Below are 8,829 nucleotides of genomic sequence, written 5' to 3'. Positions count from 1 at the left end.
TGTATAACTTATTATTGTTTCTTACATTAAAAGAGGTTTTATATAGTTTTGATTATTGTTAATAGTTTAAATACACAAAGAATTCTAAAATAAATGAAAAGATCTACTGTGATGCGATCGTATCCGTCACTAATTTTATTATCATTGGACTCTTATGCTGCAGTAAAGGCAAAAAATATAATCTGGAGCAATTACATCGGCTCTTACGCAAACCGTACGAGTGAAAGTAAGTTTATTTATTAACTGTACATGAATTTCGTCGTAGTTATCATCGCTCCGATAGCCGTGATCGTCTAGTGGTTAGGACCCTACGTTGTGGCCGTAGTAACCCAGGTTCGAATCCTGGTCACGGCAGCGTTGAGCTGTCATGGCGGAGCAATATTTTTTAATATATAAATTTTATTAAAAAATCGTCAAAACATGGTGAAACTACCTTCAATAATTCAAATACATTATTAAAACAAAAATACTATACTGTAACTAAAAATATAAACACGTAAGTAAGTTCGTTTGTATGTTACGCTTTCGCATCTCAACCGCTGAACTGATCGTCATGATTTTTTTCATAAACGTTATCAGTAATACAGTCAACATTTATCCCTCTCCCTTCCTCACCCGATAAAAATATATTTCCATAAAGGTCAAATAGATTTAATATAATTCATATGAGAAATAAAGTTACTTCTGAATTTCTAGCTGCTTATTCTCATCGATCTCTTATCTCATCATCTTAAAACGACACTTAGAACATACAGATAAACTGGAAACTCACTGTTAAACACGACCGTCAATGAAAAAATGGCAGAATGCAATATGCGACATCGACTATAATAATTATAAAAATTATATGATACACGCATTAAGTAGATTGTCAATATGTAACAAGTGAGATACAAAGTGAATTCATACACAAATTACACTTTTTATTAGAAGGCCCGGGGCCAACGCTACTTCGGCGCCCACCTAAGGCATATCTGAACGCAGACTTGAAACCATATGACCTGTTTAATTTAATGAAGTTATGGATACTTTCGCATTATCGTCTATTTTTGATTTTTGTTATATAGATAGTTGGGGCCCCCTTGAATCCACGGGGCCCTGGGCTGAAGCCCAAAAAGCCATATGGTAGATCTGGCCCTGACTAAAGCTATACATTTAAATTAATTCTCTAACTACAGTCTTATACCCTGCTTGAATAGATAATAAAAAAGATTGATGGCAGTCTCCTCATTGATAGAAATATCGAATTGAACTTTTACCGAAATACATTTATTCATTAAAGTGTAAGTATTCTTAGGTGAGTCTTTTATTTATCATATTACATAATTTTGACAATACTATGGAATACAAATAGGGTAAGCGTACCTATGTATAATAATATAAAAATAAAATAATCTATGTATTTAATTAGATTGACTAAAAAAAAAGACCCGCTGAGTTTCTTTGGCAGTTCGGCTCTTCTCAGGTCAGGGTGTTTTCTTTACCGAACCGGTGGTGTTGTTTAATTTGACTAACAATAAGTAAGTGTAATGCTTCTATATTGCATAAAAGAGTTTGAGTTTGAGTTTATGTATGTACCTATTAAAAGGTTGCTAGTTGCTAAGTTCATTTTAAAGTGTCAAAGGTTCAATATTAAACTGTTAAAGGTTCAGAGAATGTACAGAGATACATTATATAATTAACTTTACAATAGAAGCGAAACTTCGTTCGAGAATATTTTTAACATAATTTCCAAGATCGTTTGGTATTCAATGTATTCTTGGTTGTAATCAAATCAGCTACTCTAGCGCTTACCGTTTATTATTACCATAATTTTACTGATAAGCGCTGGAAATACTATACAGCGCTTGAATTGTAACGATGAAATAAAGTGTTCAAAATTAAATGTAAATTTCTCCAAATAGCGTTTATATAGTGATGAGTTTTTAAGATATACTTGTTTGTTTAGTTTATCCGGGATATTTGTTAAATACCAATAAATTCTAAGTAGCACATTGAACGTTTAGTTTTGGAAAATCTATTAAGTTTTTTAAAACGTCATAGGATATTGGTACTTATGATGTTAGTATCCACCAACCCGCATTGGATCAGCATGGTGGAATATGCTCCAAACCTTCTCCTCAAAGGGAGAGGAGGCCTTAGCCCAGCAGTGGGATATTTACAGGCTGTTAATGTTGATGTTAGTGAAATCGTCCTATGAAGGTTTTATAAACAACTCCGTATATGCTATATAAAATAAATATACATATATATGCATATATATTAGTGGCGACTTGCTATTATATGTGAGATTTGTTTGGATTTAGTATGAATAAGAAAATTAAGATTAACAGAGACGATTTAATCCACATCGAGCACTCGCTTGTCTAGAATATTCCACGAAATTCTCACGGTTTAATTAACCGGGTCTAGCAAGTTCTTCGTCAAATTAATGAATAGGTTAAGTTGTGTCATCAGGTCACTGGGTTACTCCGAAAGTTCTGAGATTAAAACCGTCTACATTGGCTTGCGAATCCGTGTTATTTAGGAAGAAATGTTTGAAAAAGGTTTCATTCATAGTTACAATACTAATAGCATTTTTCTTAAAGTTTTATCCTTTCGGTATATTTTCAGAACGAACGTAGCGTATACATATAGTATGTTTATATGTTACATATTTGAACAACGAAGTTGAATAAAACATTTACGTGAGAGCTTTCCATGTTTCCATAACAGATACATGATCACTTTGTATATATCAGCGTGAAATCGTAAATACCGTTATATTATAATCAATCTCACGAAATAAGCTGTCAAAATATGTCGTTAAAAATTTATTTTTAGTTATACAATCTTTCGAAGTGAATATAAAAAAAATAATCTAGCCTAAGCGAGACATTAATAACTATTTAAATTTTATACGTTTTATTGTACTAGGTAGGTAGGGCGGGAAAATTTTCCACCTGATCTCCACCCCCTATATACACAGGCGTAAGATATATTAATCATTACTTATATAGCTAATGCACCACATATATAACTAAGATCTTATTTCCTTTGCATGTAGTTACACTGGCTCACTCACCCTTCGTATTGCAGTTTATCGGTAGAATATCTGATGAGCGGATACCAACACAAATGAGGTTTTGAAGATATACATACTTATTGAAAGACTCTTAAATTTCTACAGATATTTTACGACTAGATTTATTGTAATAAGGATATGTTCCGTATCACAATAAATTTAGTTCGATATATGATATGTCTGATAGAATGAAAAATAAAAACATCCTGTAAATGTCCTACTACTGAGTGAAGACCTCTCTCTCTCATAATCTTATTGAAATTAGAATTACACTGTATGATGTTAAATCATTAGTACAAATTAAGTACATGAAAATTAAGTGGTGCCGGTATTTCAATTCGCAACCATCGTTTAAAATGCACGCTTTCTAACCACAAGGCCATTTTGGCTCGGCACGGTATGGAATCTTTAACAAAATAAATATAATAATAAAATTTAATCATTTTCTGTCTATAAATAAACCGTTTAAACTTCACGGCGTTGATAAACTCTTTCAGAGATATAAAAATTTATTTGACTAAACATAAAAAATACATTGGTATGGGGGAATGATGTTATTAGTGTACGGGTGGATGGATCACTGTGATCAAGTATACTTGAGTGAATTTAAAAATTAATGTAAATATAAATCAGTAAGCCTCTAAAGAAGAAAGTAAAGAGGGGACGGCTAGCTGTGTACAGTCTTAAACTCCTTGCATGTTCACGGAACGTTTGTGTATAATATTATGTAGTATAAGTACAAACGATGTACTAAGCTTCACGTTGAAGGAACACGTCGTAAGTTAACCTGCACATGACGGCTTAAATTCTGCAACCAACGCAATAGACAATAAAGTGACAATATTTAATCGATTCTTTTGAAATAATTGATATATTGTTTTATAAAATTAATAACCTCATCAATTATAATGAAAATAATTTGAGTAATAGCCTTTTTATTGTGTATAATCCTCCTTTCATTAACGCTGTTCCCATAAAATTTGAATAAAAAAGATTGAACGTACGTTCGCGTGAAAATTTACCGTGAAGGATGTATGAGAATTTGATGTACAATATTATCTTAATATTTTTAGAATAAAATATTCTCACTTTAACAAATAGTAGCGTTCAATTATAAAGTTCGGGATGTCCAGATTTTTTTTTTTTTGGGTACCTTTTATATTAAGTAAGGAAGGTTTAATCATAAAACTATAACCCGAGCCAGGAATAGGGCAAAACTAGATTCCTTAAGTTTTCTAGAGACATTAGACCTACATATATGCCATTTGCGATTTTTTTTCCATTATTAGTCTAAAACATTCGTAATTTTGTCTTAATTGGTCACTGAAATGTCCTCGGTCTCGTTAAATATAGATTAAACCAATGTAAGATCTGTAAATCAAGAATTATGTCAGTTTATTTTTGTTCAATTACTTACATAGTTTTTTTTCGAATAAAGTTGTTATATAATATTTATGGACTCAGATAGTTTCTTTTAAGAAGAAACTAAAAAGATATATCGTTTACAACGTATTACATGTGCCTGAACACGGAGTATGTTTTTAATAAATGTCTAATTATAAAAAAAAAAATAACGTAAAAATCTACTTGAAAACATTCTAGAAAGCACATATTAATACTATATACATATATTATATTATAAGCCTTATGTTCTACGCAATAACGGCTCTAAGGTTCATTTATTTTTTTCTTAAAAATCCAAATCAGACAAAGGACCCATCGAAGTATGAAGGTGCGTCTTTATTCATGGCACCTTTGAACTTAGCCTGTTTTTAAGAAAGATGGTCGCTTCAGTGCTAATGAGCAAGTCTTGGTCTATCGAAAAGTAAAAAAATAGGCACGATTTTTTTTTTGTAAATTTAAAATTTTGATCTCAACTATGACAGGAATACTTATATGGACATTTTACGTGAAATATCCCTGTACAAATCTCCATACGAAATTATCATAGGTGGCGCGGAAGTCATATCGAAAAGTTTTTTATGAAATCATAACGAGGGTTTGCCGAATTTTTACGTATAATAAAAATAACTCTAGTAAGTTCTGTTTATGTTATCATTTGTCGAGAATTGATAGATTTATTTTCCGCGTGATATTGACGCGAGCGCTCTACGGTGATGGAAATCGTAATCTTCTTATGGGAAACTTAAATCTTTTGTAACAATATTTACTAAGGTGTAGAAGCCCTTTTGACTAGGTTCCACCCACTCATCAGATATTCTTTCGACAAACGGCAAGTTTTGTCCCGGTTAGAAAGGTGAGTGAGGCAGTATAATACTAGTATGGTCAATGGACATAATATTTTAGTTCCCAAGGCGATTCAAGGAATATTTAATATTTGGTAATGCAGACCTCAATCCATCAGATGGCCCATTTGCTCGTCCACCTATATCATCCATACATTACATAAATACCTATACATATATAAAAAGGAGCCACTTACTGTCCACTGTTGGGCTAAGGACTTACGATGAGAAAGTTTTAAAGTTTATTCCAAGCTGGTCCAATGCAGATCGTTTATATCCGTATGTTACATACAAGTATGTACAATTTATTTTATTGTGCCCGCATACATTTCTAAAGAAGGTAGAAAAATTTCTCATCACTCTTTTATCCCTTAAAGGGAGAACTAACACGAAGGAAATTCATATTAGGTTTTAAATTTAAAATGGTATCTTTTGATATTTAAATTTTCAAGACGTTATATATGGAAATCCTTTAAGAAAACTATGTATTAATTTTGGCACGACGATAAATTTAACGGTATATCGTCGGTATCGTGGTAACAAAGGATGGGATTTTGCGTTTTAAAGCGCCTTTCGTCGCATACCAATTTCAAACTTGTTGTGATTTGCATGATAAGAGATCGCATCTCAATTTTGGTGGCAAACCTTGATTTTTAGTCGAACACTGCGCTATAACACGGTTTAAATTAAGAACATATTAGTTTTTTGAAAACAAAAGAAGTGGCCAATCAATGTCTCATCGTTGAACAAGGGACTTATTATTAAGATGACGTTTGGAGCTTATTCTATGCATCAACGCACTACCTCGCGAAGTTATTCTTCAACGCTGCACACTTGAAAATTCATTGGTACTTACTTGGGATCAAAACCGTTCTCATCAATTAGTATACACGTGATCTATGTTGTAGGTAGCCTAGGTACACTAGACATTAGGAGGCCATCTAGACTGATCTATAGATCTCTACTTTATCATACATTTCTAATTGATTATTATAGGAATAAAAGTTAATATATATTAAATCAGTATGATTATGAAGAGGTTAATTTCGTTTGCGTTTATACGAGTAGCTATGATAGTGTGTATTAAAATACTATCACTGTCATAACATACATACATACATAATGATTATATTGTACGTTTATGTTATATGATTTTTGGAACAACGTTTATTGTATCTCCGATTGTATATATACGAAGATTAAATTGTAAAACCGCTCATTTCCAAGCGGACGCTGCAAAACACTATTTTAAAAAGACAACTTCAAAGCCAGATTTAACGATATACGAATGGTCCTATTTAACAATAGATTAAGAAGCATCAACAAAATTAATTTTATTAAAAAATAAAAAAAAAAACAAATTATATTCAAAATATTCTTTATCCAAAGCATATTCTACTGAGAACAACCGGTAGTTAGTAGAATCATCATTCGATTTGACTTGATTTGACATATTAAAGAAATATATGAGAAAATTCATTAAAAAAAAAAAATACTGCTTTTATTTCTATCTTTTCCAATCTACTCTAAAAGATCGTTTGTATTTCGTGTCACTTTGACTAAGCTCCAATCTAACATGCTTTTCCAATTTCCATGACATGACACTGCGGCTCGGTCCCGTCGAGAAACGAGCAAAGCATTGATTGCATTCTTATAACGGAAAAATACATTTATGAAATCGTATCAGTTGAATGTTTTAATGTCTTTTAAAATAATGTTACCGTATAACGCATTAGTTTTTTAATAAATGACCAGATTCGTATATAAAATGGATTTTAATATGTTTGAAATGAATAGATTTATGAGATCGTTTGATTTTGGGAATGAAATGATCGCCTCCAGGCTGTTTCAAATAACTAAAATTGTACATGGAAAATGGTTAAAAAAAAATATATATATATATCCCGCTGAGTTTCTTTCGCCGGTTCTTCTCAGGTCCGAGGTGCTAAATTTCGAACAGGTGGTAGTTTTTTGACAATCAATAAGCAAGTGTAAACACTTCTATATTGAATAAAGATTTTTGACTTTGACTTTATTGCCGTGAAAATTAGTACATATTTTTTAATAGGGAAGTTGTCATATTATACTGCTCAACCGAACTTTATGCCACTTGGTATATATGTGATTTTTTATGCTATTTGAAAATAATGTTTAAAGTGTTGACTTTAAATCTTAATTCCCAAAAGTATCATTTTGGCGCTTAAGCTTTTCTTACTTTCCATTGAATTATGTTACCTGTCTTTTTTCATATTCCATATTCATGTGAATATGAACAAAGACAGGTCCACCCGCAGCGATTTGCTAGTTCTAAATATAATATATGTATATATATAACGAAGTTAAATGAGGACCATCGTTATCAGATTTACAATTAGATTGACGATACATTGTAATAATTCAAATAATATTTTTTTTATAAGTTGAATTCATTTATTTTCCTATGACGGCTGTCAACCCGTGACCGACGCTAATCCCGTCGCTGCCGCTACATCTACTTAACTCCCGCGTACTAAATTTATAGATATTGTCCTTCTATTGAGTCAATCAAAGCAATAGATGGCGTCTGCGAAAGATATATATAATATATGCATCTATATAATATAAGTATACATTCTTATATAGTACTTTTATTAAATCTCGATCATATCTTTTTTTATCGTCGACGTTGACACAGTTGAATCGCCATGGTCACGAGGGAGTTTCTATAAATATGCACAAAACGTACTTAGATGACGTGACGGATAAACATTACTGAAATATTTCCGACAAACATAAAACGTCTACGAGGAAAAATTCGGAAAATTCATAGAAAATAATTTATCGTTTCAGCATCTCAATGAAGCCGTTAACGAGGTTCCTGCAATATTAATTGATTCTTGGTACGCCTGTTGTAAAAGGAAAAAAATAAAACACTTCGTTTTATTCTTAAACAACAGGAAACTGTTAAAAAGTAATGGTATAAAAAGCGAAGTTATATCCTTAAAAAAAATATCTTTTAAAATACTTTTGACAAAAGCTTTTCTACTGTTCCGTGTCAATAAACGATAATTAAAAACAAATTTTTAAACAATTTTAATATAACAATATATACTGAGAAAAAATCGTCGACCATCTCTTGAATTAGTGACGTTATGTTGCATTGCAACTCGCTTGTTAAAAAACAGACAAATTAAGTTCAGCAATACTAATTTATTTTTAAATAAAACAAATGACAATTTGTTTGTTAAATAAAATGTTGTTACAGGAGTGAACTAAGAGGACAGTTGAGAGTGCTAAAGAACTTATGTTCTGTTGTTTTAATGGCCTCATATTTTTCCAAGCTATCGGGTGAATGTAACCTGGATAACATCAGCGCGTCGAGCTTTATTATCACTTCATAATGAGAGGACGATGAATAAAGTTTTCCCATAACAAGCGGGAACCATACTTGAATATTATCATCCAGTATACTAAGACCTCTTACCTCTTTAACACTTGTTACAAAAAATACTATTGCCAACCGGTCGTAACAGATCTTTG

At 31.7% G+C, this 8,829-nt stretch overlaps 1 non-coding gene across 1 annotated transcript; it reads left to right on the top strand.

Annotated features, from left to right (window-relative positions):
- Nucleotides 1-282: 282 nt before the first annotated feature.
- On the top strand, nt 283-354 carry Trnah-gug. The gene has a single exon. It is a non-coding gene; the product is annotated as a tRNA-His (tRNA).
- Nucleotides 355-8,829: the final 8,475 nt, after the last annotated feature.

Source organism: Vanessa atalanta, chromosome 3, assembly GCF_905147765.1.
Source record: "Vanessa atalanta chromosome 3, ilVanAtal1.2, whole genome shotgun sequence".
NCBI classification, from domain to species: domain Eukaryota; kingdom Metazoa; phylum Arthropoda; class Insecta; order Lepidoptera; family Nymphalidae; genus Vanessa; species Vanessa atalanta.
Note: the sequence above shows the minus strand (reverse complement) of the source record. Positions and strands in the feature narration are given on the sequence as shown.